Raw genomic sequence first — 15,092 nt, forward strand, 5'->3', positions numbered from 1 at the left:
CGACAGTACTTTCACTCCAACGTGTGTCCTTGGGGAAGAACTTTTTGCCTGACTCAGTGTGGGGTGTACAGGAGACCCAAGATTCAGTTGCAGAAATCTCACCCCCACAACGTGCTGATCGCTCAAGTGCCCTTGAACCAGCTTCTCTCAAATGTTACAGGGTGTCCAGAACCTCTTCCACCCGACACCTGTGACTGGGCCCTAGAATGCAGGTACAGAGGTGGAGGCAGTGGGGAGGAGGACGGTAGAAGGGTGACAGGATCTACCGAGGGCAGAGCCCGGTGGGTGGGGCGGGCTGCCCTCTCCTGGGGAGGCCAGGCTGACGCTTGCTCTCCCTGCCGGGCCGGGCAAACCACTCGCGGGGACGCGGAGGCGCAGCGGGATGGTCTGTGGTCTACCACTCAGGCACCCAAAGGCCCTGTGCGCAGAAGGTGTGGCTCAGTTCCGGGGAGTCCTGCGGGGCACATCTACCTTCGTCCCCTTTCCGCACCGGCGGCGGCCCGCCGTCAGCCTCGCAACCTGGGGAAGATGCCCCGGGGAGCGAGTTGGGGATGAGCGCCCCGCTGTCGCTGTCCTCGCCTGGGGCCGAAATGGCTGCAGCTCGCGCAGCGGGCGGAGGCAGGGCGGTGCCCCGGTGCTGGAGCCCCAGTGTGTCACTCAGCGACTGGCGTCACCGACCTCCGGGGCTCTCCGTCGGGAAAGTGAGCCTCGGGGCACGCGGGGTGCTGAGGGTTCACCAGACCACCTCGCCCGGGATGGCGAGAGCGCAGGGCCCGGTGGGGAGCCGGGCCGCGGACAGCTGGGGAGACGCCGCGGAAGCTCCGGCCCCCGGGAGAACTCCGCTCCAGCCCCGCCCCAACCGCCGGCCACGCCCACACCTCCCCTGGCTACGCCCCAAGCTCTAGTCAAATCCCCGCCCGCCTTGAGCTCTGGCCGTGCCCTTGCCCGCCGCTGGCCACGCCCCGAATTTCGGTCACGCCCCTGCCCGCCTCTGCCCCGCCCCCGGGCCACTGCGTCGCGGGAGTAGGGGGGGTCACTGTCCCGAATCTTGGTAAGGTCCCAGTGAAAATCCTTTACCCTAAACCAAACCACGGGCCTTTATATTTTATCTGACTGCAAGTAATGCATGCTCATTGAAGGGAATGTGGATTGTTGAGAAAAGCAAAAAGAAAAGGAAAATTTAAATCATCTGCCAGTCCCGCGTCGCCAAGAGGTGGGTGTGCCTCCATCGCTTTCAAGCTCTCTTGCTCCGAAGAGACACACCCGGGATCAAAACAGGGATCTTTTTTTTTTTTTTGGTATCTATCATTAGAATTACATGAGGAACATTATGTTTACTAGAGTCGCCCTCTGGATCTGGTCCGGGTGGCTGCACGCTGGGAAGAGATTCTGGGAGTTGCTGTGGGTGTGGCCACTCTCCAGCTGCTCCACCACTGTGGCAGGACTGTGCTGGAGTGGGAACAACTGGCTGGCTGTTTATCGCCGTGAGGGGCCTCAGGGCTGTGTTGCCTCCCAGGGGGCTGTGGTGCCTGAAGTTCCATGGGATTCCCAGCTGCTGGGCTGAGTGTGCCGGGACGCTTCCGGCCAGCTGTGAGGCCCCTGTCCCTTTAAGGCTTTCAAAATGCACTCGCTTTTCTTTTGTCCCAGGGGAGCCAGCTGTGGGGACCCGCTCACAGATTTTACTGTTACGTTTCTCTAATATCCAGCACATCATGCAATGTGGATTATTAGGGCTGGGTAGTTAGCAGTCCTGGACTTCTACTCCCACCCCACTCCAACTCCTTTCTTCCCACTGGGGAACTGGGGTGGGGGGAGCACTCGGGTCCTGCTGGGCCACGGCTTGTATCTTACCCCCTTTGTGACATGCTGAGTTCTCGCAGATGTAAATGTAGCCTGGGTGTTGTACTGTATCCTCTGGTCTCTCTTTTAGGAATAGTCATATTTGTTGTATTTTCAAAAATATGTATGGTTTTGGGAGGAGATTTCTGCTGTCCTACTCATGCCGCCATCTTGGCTCCTCCCCAAACAGGGATCTTTTGTAGCCCTTTATTCTCCAGTATGTTTCATGGCATGTAAACATTCTACTACTTCCCTGTAGTGATTAAATAGTATCCCACAACATGGTTGCTCTTTTTTTTCCGTTTGGATGAAAATTTAAGGTTTTTCCATTTTGTTTCTCGTTTTTAAATAACAAAATATCATACAGGTTTAAATGAATGAGTGCAACATGCATAAAATGCTGTGGTAGACAAAATGGCCATCCTGCCTAAAACAATCTACAGATTCAATGCAATGACTATCAAAATGCAACAGCATTCTTCAATGAACTAGAGAAAATAGTTCTAAAATTCATATGGAATGACAAAAGACCCCGACTAGCCAAAGCAATGCTGAGAAGGAAGAATAAAGCAGGGGGAGTTACACTCCCTGACTTCAAGCTCTACTACAAAGCCACAGTAATCAAGACAATTTGGTACTGGCACAAGAACAGACCCATAGACCAATGGAGCAGACTAGAAAGCCCATATATAAACCCAAACATATATGGTCAATTAATATACTATAAAGGAGCCATCTGTATACAATGGCAAAATAACAGGCTCTTCAACAGCTGGTGTTGGCAAAACTGGACAGCTACATGTAATAGAATGAAACTGGATAATTGTCTAAACCCATACACAAAAGTAAACTCAAAATGAATCAAAGACCTGAATGTAAGTCATGAAACCATAAAACTCTTAGAAGGAAACAAAGCAAAAATCTCTTAAATATAAACATGAGCAACTTTTCCTGAATGAATCTCGTCAGGCAAGGGAAACAAAATAAAAAAGTGAACAAATGGGACTACATCATGCTAAAAGCTTCTATACAGCAAAGAACACTATCAGCAGAACAAAAAGGTGTCCTACAGTATGGGAGAATATATTTCTAAATGACATATCTGACAAGGGGTTAACATCCAAAATATATAAAGAACTTATATACCTCAACATCCAAAAAGCAAATAACCCTATTAAAAAATGGGTGGAGGATATGAAGAGGCAATTCTCCAAAGACGAACATCAGATGGCCAACAGGCACATGAACAGATGCTCCACATCACTAATTATCTGGGAAAGGCAAATTAAAACCACAATGAGATATCACCTCACTCCAGTTAGGATGGCCAACATAGAAAAGGTTAGGAACAACAAATGCTGGTGAGGATGTGGAGAAAGGGGAACCCTCCTACACTTCTGGTGGGAATGTAAACTTGTTCAATCATTGCGGAAAGCAGTATGGAGGTTGCTCAAGAAACTCAAAATAGAAATATCATTTGACCCAGGAATTCTACTCCTAGGAATTTAAGAATGAAGGAACCCAGTTTGAAAAAGACATATGCACACCTATGTTTATCGCAGCACTGTTTACAATAGCCAAGAAATGGAAGCAACCTAAGTGTACATCAGTAAATGAATGGATAAAGATGTGGTACATATAGAAATCCTACCATTTGCAACAACATGGATGGAGCTAGAGGGTTTTATGCTCAGTGAAATAAGCCAGGCCGAGGAACACAAATAGCAAATGATTTCACTCATCTGTGGATTATAAGAACAAAGGAAAAACTGAAGGAACAAAATAGGAGAAGACTTACAGAACCCAAGAATGGACTAACAGTTGTCAAAGGGAAAGGGACTTGGGGAGGTGGGTGGGAAGGGAGGGAGAAGGGGAATAAGGGGCATTACAATTAGCACAGATAATGTAGCGGGGAGCACGGGGAAGGCAGTATAGCACAGAGAAGACAAGTAGTGGTTCTATAGCATCTTACTATGCTGATGGACAGTGACTGTAATGGGGTATGTGGTGGGTGGGGACTTGATAATGGGGGGAATCTAGTTAACCACAATGTTGCTCACGTAATTGTATATTAATGATACCAAAATGAAAATAAATAAATAAATAAAAATGCTATGGTAGATGGTGACTACCTGTTTATGGGAGCCAGTCCGTCTTCTCACTGGGTCCACCTGTCCCAGACCCCCAGTGTTTTATGATTGTTATTGCTAGTGTTAGCAGTACCAATTGATCTCATTTGCTACTTGGATGTAAGTCTCGGCAGGAGTGAGATGTTTGTTGAAGAGATTCTCTGCTTCCAACTAGCGTCAGTGACATTGAGCAACTCTTCGACCTTTATGGGCATTTTCTGCAGCTGCTTAGTAAAATAGTATCAAAGTTCTCTTTCAGCTCTGAAATTCTTTGATTCTGCTTTCTTGTCCTTAGAAATCTTTTCCATCACAGGATGCAGGATCCAGGCTGACAGAATCAGAGAAGGATGTCCAGAGTGGGAGAGAGTGGTATCTCTAGTTCCATTATTACAGCCCACAAGTCCCTTGGGGACCCTGGAACTCCCAGCCAGGCCTTCTCATGTGGTGCACTAATGAAGTACCAAATACCACCTAAGAGGCCATGCCACAAATGTTTAACCTGGATGTAACTGAGCATCTAGATCATTATTATTCAGTAGAACTTCTGTGACGGAAATGTTCTATATTCATACTGCCCAGTATAGTAGGCTCTAGCTACATGTGGCTATTGGGCACTTGAAATGAGACCAGTGACACAGAAGAACCAGATTTTAAATGTCAAATTTACCTTTGTTAAGCTAATTTAAATTAAAATAGCTACATGTGGCTATTGGCTACCATACTAGACAATATAGCCCTTGAGTCTAGACCTAACTTCAAAGTTACAGGAAGTGGGAAAGAGCAGAAGTTAAATGGCACCATGGGGAAAGAATCAGATAAATCCACAAGGGGATATTTTATAAGAAAACAGTCCTGGAGTCTTCAAAAAATCAATGTCATTAAAAATGTTGGGGGATCGTTGTGTATTTTCCTTGGTTCTTGTCCTGCCACAACAAAGAATTGAAGGGCAGAGACACAGTAGTGAAACAGAGTAAAAGTTTTATTTAAAGTTACTTAAAGATAGAAAAAGTGCAGCAGGTGACCTCAGAGGAGAGGCGCTTTGAAAGGTTTAAGTTTCATTGAAAGAAAATGTATGAACTCAGAAAGTGCAGGGGACGGGCTCCTCCTTTTAAGGATTTTTCAGGTATGTGACAAAGGGCTGGGGGTGCAGACTTGTTAAGACTTAATACAAGAAATTTACTGCTCTGAGATACTGGTGACTTGGTCTGGGAGCTTTCAAAGAAGACTGCCTGCTCTGCCCCCGAGGTGGGCTGAGTTATTGTTTGCTAATGAGTATATTAAGAAACTTTTCAACTAATTGGGTTTTAAAATGCAATCTTATCTTCAAGATGGAATCCTTCTTGCTTTTACTGTTGTTTATGGCTTGGCTTGCTTGCCACATTACTTGCCCAGGTTGTAAGTTACTTGATAAGGGCTGGAGGAGGAAAAGCAGCGTCTGGGTAAAGTAAGAAAAATAGGTTGGGCCTTTTAGCAGGCTAAAGTAAATCTTACAATGGCATGATCTAATTGACACACTAAAGACATGGGCTATGCTGAGGTACCCTCCTTTATCTGGGAATATTCAAACTTCCAGGCCAAGTTGTTCCTGCCTTTTTTGAGCTTTAACTGATTAACTCATTAATTCTGGGTCTTTTTTAGTGGGCTTTCCTGGCTTTATTCTCTTTTCACCCTGCTTATACCTATTTTTCTGCCTAACAAAAACAAAACAAAAAACAGGGATTGTCCTCAGTTATAATGAAGAGATGAATGAAATGCTAGAACTTCAACTGGGCCATGATTGAAAAAAACAACAGACTTAAAGACATTCTTGAGTCAGTTGGGGAACACTGAATATGATTTGGATACAACATAATTGTGGGTAAAATTGTAGTATTTCCAGAATATCTCTCCTGGCTTTAGTGCATTTGCATATCCTCAGGGGTGGAGAGAAGTTCATTTCCATATCAGTGGGTAATTACCTGGGCAACCGAGGGCTTATCTGTACCAGAGAGGTGAAGGGGAGGTGTGGTTTTGCTTCTGCTGGAGCAGGAAAGAGAGATGGCCCCGGACTGCAGTTTGTAAGCAAGAAACAGATTTTAAACTTTATTCCTCCCTTTAACTGATTTCAGTTTTAGAGGTGTTTTGCCCCAGGATTTCCTCTCCCCAGACTTACAATAATATAAAACCACTGTTAGTTTTATCAGGTATGATATTTGTAATGTGATTATGTGGCGGGTTGTTACTTTCAGAAGAGGTATAATGAAGTACTTATGAAGAAGGTCATACATAATATCTACAACTTACTTTCAAGTGATGAAGCAAGTGTATGTGGGTGTGGGTGTGGAGAGAGAGAAAGCTAAAGCAGACAGGGCAAAATGTTTTCTAAAATAGCCCTGTCATGCATGATAGTTCTTCCAAGAGAGAAAGTAGAAAACATACCTAATGAACTGAGTGACTTATAAGGAGATTTCCAAATGGGAGTTAAAGATGCTGTCTGGCTTCCTCTTGCTCTTTACAGTAAAATTTGTGAGATGAGAAAGAAGCTAGAACGAGGACTATTAAACATAAAGGAGTCAGGAATTGCTGATTTTGAAAATTCTCAGACCCTCCAAATGGCAAATAAAGCTAAAATTAAGAAATGGCTTTCAGGCAAAGATAAAACCCAGGCTGCTCTCAGGAAAATGTTGTATAAAGATGACGGCAAGAGTGTAGCTATAAAATCTTTTGTTAAGAGCTGTGTTAAAAGAAACGCCTAGGGTCATACCTCAGACAACTATTCCGATAAACAAAAGAGCTTCCAAGAAGCTAAAGGGCACTGTGCGTTAGCCCAGCAGAAGCCCATGTAATGAGAGGAGCATTTAGGGGGCCTGGGAGGGGTGAGAGTATTTTTCAAGTGGAGGGATGTGAGTCATGTAGGCAGCCTCCAGTGCAGCCCACGATCAGCCTCAACTGCTGATATTTCTGCCCTTGTTCAGTGCCTTCCACACTGAGTATGATACTGTAGATGTGACAGTGTGTAACTTCTGAAGTCTGGCCGTCAAAGAGTGGCCTTAGGATTGCTTGGATCCTTACTCTGGGGAGTCCAGTTGCCCTGTCATTTGGATGCTCGAGCAGCCCTATAAAGATGACCCCATGGGAGTGTCCTGGGCTGGGAAGTGTCTCCCTGATTCATGTCATTCCAGGCCCGTGGGACATGAGCTGCTTTGAAAATAGTGTCATTGCAGATGTAATTAGTTAAGATAAGGTCACACTGGAGCAGTCAATGGTCCCGTAATCCAATAACTGGTGTCCCTGGAAGAAGAAAAGGGGCAGAGACACACGCACACAGGAGAGGGCACTGTGAGGACAGAGGCAGCGACTGGAGTGATGCGCCTGTGAGGCAGAGGGGCACGGATGCTGGCCATGCCCGGAGCTCCGAGGAAGGATGGAGCAGATGCTCCCCTAGATCCTTCAGAGAGTGTGGCCCAACAGACACCTGGATTTCAGACTGCTAGCCTCCAGAACTGAGAATAAATTTGTTTCAAGGTGCCCAGACTGTGCATTTTGTATTCATCTCCTGTAGGCAGCCCTAGGAAATGAATACAGAGAGGGATCAACCTCCCACCAACAGCAGCACCAATTGCCCACCCAGCAAGTGAGCCCTCTTGGAGGTCTCCCTCCCGCTCTAGGGGACGCTGACTGCTGGCAGCCTCTTGGGAGACCCCAAGTCAGATTGGCCCAGCCCAGTGTCTCTTGAATTTCTGTGCCATGGCAACAGATAGATTTACTGTTATTTTAACCCATTAAACTTGGGGATAATTTAGCAATAGATCACTAAGACTACATGGATGTTGGGGGAAGGCCATACCTTTGACTGAATGAAATCACTATTTATTTTATAGATTATGTACTCTGCTCTAGAGCTTTGATCGTGGTTTGGACATTTGTCCTGAGTGACTAGATCAGAGCTTCTGACTGCCGCTTAGCTGTCTCTGTCCACTAACATTAGGTGCTACGCTGCCACTCTGCTGTCCATTCCAGCGGCTCATCTTCCACTACCTTCACCTTCAGCGAGAATGGAGATTAGTTCCATTTTTATCCTTGATCTTGAAATGTCTGATGAGACTCCTGTAAATTTGGGTCTGGTTGAATCACTGCCCCACAACTCAGTGGTTGTATGACATCGTGCAGCTTCCCCACCCCCGAGTTGTTTCATAGGTAGTAAAATGTGGCTGAGTTACCAATAACTTATTGCATTTGTTCAAAATACAGAAAACAGAAAAACAGAAACAGAGACTATGAAAGTGTGCCCAAGAAGCTCTGCACCAGCCTTTGTAAGGCCAACGGGGTAACTGAGTGCAGAGCTGCTTATCAAGCGCTTCACACGGGGCCTGGCACAGTAAAGGAGAGATCGTGTTATTATACATTAGAACGAAACACGCTCTGGTGATAAACCCATTAAATGTGCGCAAGCCTAGAGCACAGGATGTGAAGATGCCCTATTGCTGTCTCCAATGAGGAGGCAGTTGGGGACATCTTCCATGACTCAGTTGTGCTAATTGTAAACTAAATGCCACACCTCTGTATGTCGGGTGTTCACACTGAAGCTGTGGCATCTAAGTGGGAGGGGCAAGCAGCTCCCTGGGAAGGCCTGTGTTTCCTGAAGAAACGGGGAAGTGGAGCTGGAACAGGAAAAGGACAGAAAAAAGAGGGCAACCTCTGTGTGTCGGTGCTGGCCTGCTACTGCTTTCCCAGAGTGCCAGCTGCAACCAGCCCCATCAGTACAGACTTCCTTCCTTAGATAATCCCCTGATGTCAGTTACTTTGTCCCTAATTTAGCAGTAAAGGTGATGTTTATTTTGTTAACATTTGCACTGTTAGGTGTTTTACTCGGATTATTCTATTTAATCCTCCAAACAGCCGTATGAGGCAGGTATTGAATGTGGCAAAGCCACAGGAGAACCCTGCTCCTGATGTCAAAGCCCATTCTTGTCAATCTTCATAGACATCAACCAGGGAACTTTAATTTTACAGCTTCTTTCTGGATGTGGAATATGGGGATTTCAGGTATCGGCATGTCTGGAAGGCCTGATGCTTTTCAAGGTGGGAGAGGCGAGGTGGAGAGGGTGGGTGGCTTGTTTTGCAGATGCACTGTGGGGCCAGTAACTTTTTCTCTCTCCCCTCCTGCCCCAGCCACCTGTTTCTGCTCTTACTGACCTTCAACATCCGTTCTTCCCGAAATGGCTAATGTTGTGATGGCAAAACTGCTGAGAAACTATGGTGTTTTGCAAATGCTTAACATGCCTTATTTATGAATTTTTCCATTTGACAAAAACAAACAGGCTTTCTGTAAGGGACAAAAATCACAAAATCAAGATGTCAGCAAGATAATTCAGTGTGAGAAGCTTCCAAAGAGCAGTGTGGTCTGAGCCCCCCTTGGGGCAGAGAGTGCCCACGTCTCAGCCCGTTTGCACAATGATGGTGACACTGAGTATAGGGCTGTCTCAGGACTGGTCAATACCTGGCACCTGTGACGGCTGGCAGTGCTTAGTCCAGCCCAGGGAGAGTCCAGATAAAACCATGGAGATGAGAACCCTCTTGGGCTAAAAAACATCGGCCATTCCCGGTCCTCCAAATCTAGCTGGGAGCCGGGCAAGTGAAGGGCTGGGCCGCATGCACCTGGGCTCCCTGGCAAGGCCTGCTGGAGAGCAGCCATCCCCGCCACCCCACAAGGTGCATCTCCACAGAGAGCGTGAGATTAGAGAGGAGGAAAACACACATGCCTGGGGAGCCAAAAAGCACAGCAGAGGAAGGCCTGTGGGAGGAAGGGGGAGCAAAGTGTCCTGAGCCTGAAGCCAGGAGAGCAGAAGCCACCTGTCACCCACCCAGAGCAGGCGGGCTGGGGGGTGGGCCGCATCCAGGGCCTCTGGGTGGGGCGAGGGCGCTTCACGCAGGTGACCAGCCAGCTCTCCCCTGCCTACACAGCAGTGTCATGGCCACAGTCCCCTCCTGCTTCCCGGCACAAAACTGGAGGCTTCTTTTTTGGAAAAGGTTCTCGTCTTTGGCCCAGGGGGTACTAAATCTGGTTGAAGGTCAGGAGTGTCATCAAGTGAAGGTGGCCACCCAGCTCACTTCCATTCCCTCCTGCCACCTACCGGCAGCTCGGCAGGGACTGATGGGCCCCACAAGCTGCAGTTTCCCCAATGCAAAGATCCCCCAGATCGTACCACAGGGACCAGAATTTTCAGTGTGTGTCAGCCCCCCTCACACGACTCTGGGCAGCTGTCTGCGGCACATAGCAAGGGGCCCTCTAGCAAGAAAGATGGAAACTAAAGCCAACAAGTAGGAAAAGGCAATTCTGATAAACTAAAAAAGCAAGCAAACATAGAAGACAGTATGGCAATGCTTTAAATTTTAGTAGGAAAGTGATTTCCAGTCCAGAGTTCTGTAAACAAGGTATGATTTAAGTTTCAGGGCAGAACAAAGCCATCTTTCAGGCATGCAAGGTCCCAGAACATTTAGCTCAGCTGCAGAGAGGGAGCCTGGCCTCCCTTCTGCTAATGCAGAGCTGGGAAAAACACAGAATCCACTGGCCGGTCTTACCTGTGTTCCCAGCGTGTGGGCCCTGAGGCCGTCATGGCGCGTGGCCAGGACCCCCTGGACCAGCAGAACGAGGACGACTGTCCTGAGTTTCCCCGCAGTGTGGGGTCCCCGGACCGGCAGCATCACAGTGCCACCCTGACTTGCTAGGAAACCAGTTCTCAGGCCCCACTACAGCCTAGCCCAGCAACCTGGATTTGAACACGTCCTCCAGGTGACTTTTGAGCAGGCTCAAGTTTGAGAACTACTCAATCACTCTCCCATTGTCCTGGGCAATATTCACATTTTCTCTCTTCAGATCCCAGCACCACCTCCTCCACTGTCCTCACTCAGCAGACGCTGCCTCATTCCGTACTTCGCTGACCAAAGAAGAACTCGGAGAGCTTCCACAGCGGCCGCCCTGCCTCTGCTGGTCTGTTGGCTGATGGTGTGGTGCGTGTCCCTCCGAGCTGCTCTGCAGCCCGTGGCCAGCGCTGGCTCCTCTGCCTGCTGGCAGACCACAGCACCACCCCCTTTCTGTTCTACATCACTTTTGTTTTTAACTGCCCATTGGATCATGCCCACCGAAACATGCTGTTTTTTTTCTGAACTAGAAAAGTGTTTTTTCTTAATCCTCTTTCACCAACTATGGCCCTCTCTTGCAACAAAACTCCTAAGAAGTGTTTTCTAAACTGCTGACAAATTCACGAACGACCTCAGGCTGCGGGCAGCCCGTCAGCTCTTACCCTTACTCTCCTATGCCTTCAGGGCCTCTGAACCTGTGGGTCCTTCCCTTCTCAGGATGACACTTTCCTCACTGGTCTCCAGGAACACGTACCCCTCCCCCAGTGACTGCGTCTTCTTACCCTCCTCCGCTGGTTCTTTTGTATCTCCCAACTTAATGGTGCTGTGGCCCAGGGCCCTGCATTCAGCCCCTTCCCAATTCTCTTTACCCTCACTTCCTAGGTGGGCGCCTCCAGTGTCATGACTTTAAATAACATCAATATGCAGATGACTCCAAAGTGACAGCTCCATCCCAGACTCCAGACTTTTCATGTCTAAAGTCATCCCAAACTCGTATGCTCAAAACCCAGCCCTGATCTTCCTGCCTGACCTCGTCCACATCTCAGCTCTGGTGCCTTCCTGGTGCTGGGGCCAAACACTTTGGAGCCATCTTTGTCTACTCTTTCATACCCTGCACCTGACGGCCAGGAAATCTCACTGGCTCTAGCTTCAGGATATGTCTAGAGTCTGACCACTGCTCACTGCTGCCAACTATACCAGGGTGGAGCTGCCACCATTATAATTTTTTTCCTGGGCCAGCCTTCTGGTTTTCCTGCTTCTACCCTGCATTCTGCCAGAATGATCCCTTTGAAATAGAAATCAGATAGTGTTCTGCCTTTGCTCAAAGCTCTCCAGTGGCTCTCTCCTTCACCCAGAGCAAGAGCCAAATTCATGACTGGCTCCAGGCCTCACGTGAATCTCTGGAGACCCAGCTTCCTCTGTCCTCTACCACTTTCCTCTTCCCTGTCATGTTCCAGTCAGGCTTTCCTGCTTTTCCTTGAACACTAGCTGCACGCCTTCTGTCTGCGTGCTCTTTTGCTCTTTCTACAAATATTCATCTGGCTGACTTGTTTACTTCAAGTGTTGGCTCAAATGTTGCCATCTCTAGTCTTACTCCAATCATTGTGTTTAAAGCACAATGTGTTCTCTTCACCACTGTCTGTCCCTCTTACTCTGTTTTACTTTATCTTTTTTCCATATTATTTATTACCTTATAACATGAGAAAGTTTGCCTTGTTTTCTCCTCCCTGCAATACTACCAAAAAACTATACAAGGTACGGATCTTTGATATTTCTGTTCACTGATGGATTCTAAGTGCCTAAAATAGTATCTGGTGTTGAGTAAGCATTAGACTATTAGTTGAATAAATTAACATCCTCAGAAGATACTTCACTGAAAGAAGATATTTACAAAAGGTGCCCTAAGAACAAGAAAAACTCCTAGAAATTAAGAAATGAAATGTTCAATAAAAGGATTGGAAAATAAAATTAAAATCTCTTGGGAAGTAAAGCAGTAAGACAAAGAAGAAGAAGGAAAAATCTGAAAACATAGTAGGAGGTTTAACATCTAATGATAGGTGTTCAAGAAAAAGACAAGGACATCAGAGAGAAAATGTATTAGAAATAATTCAAGAAAATTTCCTAGAATTGAAAGATAAGAATTTCCAGATTGGAAGGGCCCACCAAGAACACAGAACTAGGCCGTGTCATGACAGGGAGAAAAAAACTGTACAACTTGCATAGCAATCACATTCAAAATAAGATCAGGTACAAGGAAAGAAGACTCACAATAGCTATGAAGTTCTGAGAGGCAACAGTGGAAGCGAGAAGACAGTATGGCAATGCCTTAAATTTTAGTAGGAAAGCAATTCCCAGTCCAGAGTTCTGTAAACAAGGTATGATTTAAGTTTCAGGGCAGAACAGAGACATCTTTCAGGCATGCAAGGTCCCAGAACATTTAGCTCAGCTGCAGAGAGGGAGCCCGGCCTCCCTTCCTGCTAATGCAGAGCCTCATGCTCCCTGGGGGAGCCCAGGGGAGTAGGACTGTCCTTGTGCCTTTTAGTTCCCAGCAGCTGAGCCAAAAGCATTTGCTAAGTTCATTATTTGATAATTTCATTATCAAATGCCTTTGTGATGAAACGGTATAAAGAGCCATCCTCCTCAGTTCTCAGATCTGTTGGAATATTCGCATGACCATGGGTAGATATATGATTACACTTCTTGGAACATGTTTTATTCTCTCATGGGCAATGGTTTAAAGAGTGGGGTGAACTCCCTCTTGACATGTGACCAACATTGCCCTGGTGGACGATCCTGTGACAGTGCAAATGTCTGCCTGGTATGGAACTGGGGAGATCTCAGTGAGGCACTAAACGAGGGATAGACCAGAGCAGTGGAGACCCCACTCTCAGAAGGTTTTGAGTCCTCCTGAAATTGGGGCTTGTTCCCTCCTTGTTCCTGTGGTAACTTTTCCCTGCCCTGAGGTGGCAAGGCACACACACACACACACACGCACACACACAAATGCATGCATGCCCACATGCACACACAGCTGGCAGAAAGGCCCAGGCCCCCAGGCAGAGTAGAGAAGCTGGACTGTTATGAGGCAGGGGTTTTGGACCTGGTTGGATCTGTTCTCACCCTGCTACCTGGGAGACTGAGCTGGTTTCTTCAGAGAAAGCACTATACCAACACCTTCACCTCCCCCATAACAGAGCACTTGAATGTGCTAGACACTTTCTCCATTTGTTACTTTATTTTAATAATCTTTCCAACCAAACAAGTTTGTCCCAATTATTATCCCTATTTTATAGGAAAAAACCCAAGACTTACGAAGCTTGTCCAGGTTCACACAAGCGGTTGCACTCAGAGATAAAGACACACATTCTGATTGAGGAGTCTGTGTTCTTTGTTTGCATTGCATACGCCCGTTGATGACAGGGACAGGCTCATCCTACCAGATGGTGTCACACCACAAGGCTGGACCAGACTCCACTACTGCTGCCATGGCCTGGAAGGCGCAGAGCACATCCTTCACAAGGACACTTGCAGTTCCCACCTCGCGCTGTGATTCCTGTCAGTCCTTCAAGGGAGGGCGCCCCTGCGCAGGAGCTCCAGGCTGCTCACTCCGGGCATGTTCCGTCCATCAGCGGGACTGTGAGCCACTGAAGTTGGATCCATGGCTGTAGGCTGATTTCACCCTCAGCACTTAGCTCAGGGTCTGGCACACTGCAGGTGGGCAGTCAACATCTGCTGAATGAAGGAATCAACCTCCCGTCTCCAAGTGGGAGAGGGAAATGGGGGCAGCATTGTTTGTGAAGTGGACTGGACCTCATGATAGCCTCAGCCATCTGGAACCACCAGTGCTTCAGTAATCTGGCTCCAGGGAGCCAGAGGGTTGGTAAAACGTGCTCTGATCAGGAGGGGAGGTGATGAACACAGCCTTCCAGGACCACCGGCCAGCTTAATAGGATGAGAGGCATCAGGGGTCACCGTCATGCTGGAATTGACATGTGGCTCTCTTCACAGCGATGTGGAAAAATCAAGACCTGCAGGCAGCATCTGCCGCCGTAGGAGGGTGGGGAGCCTCCTGACCCCAGACAGCCCGGCCCCTGCTCCCTTAGGAGCCCAGCTTGCTGATGTGAGTTCCTCACCCAGCCTCTGGGGTCAGGGACACTCAGGCTCTGGTGAAAACCAGGAGCTCCCTGCAGACTCTCACCTGCACACACACAGGGCGCTGCACTTCTGAGGACCCCGTCCCGTGGGGCCAGTCAGCACATGCTGCTCTTACACTCCGACAGGCGCCAGAGGGCCTGGAAGGAAGAGACAGTGCTCCTGTCCTAATCAGTTATCTAGTAACTCATAATGTGAGCAACTGCCAGATTTTTAAGAAACAAATCTTCAGAATGGTGATCAATGCTCTAAACCCATGTCACTCCTAAACACAAGAGGTGAGAGCACATGAAGATCCACAGATCATCACAAAACTGTCTTTACTAACAAAACCCAAGAACCCCAGACACA

Source organism: Manis pentadactyla, chromosome 7 (genome assembly GCF_030020395.1).
Source record: "Manis pentadactyla isolate mManPen7 chromosome 7, mManPen7.hap1, whole genome shotgun sequence".
NCBI lineage: Eukaryota > Metazoa > Chordata > Mammalia > Pholidota > Manidae > Manis > Manis pentadactyla.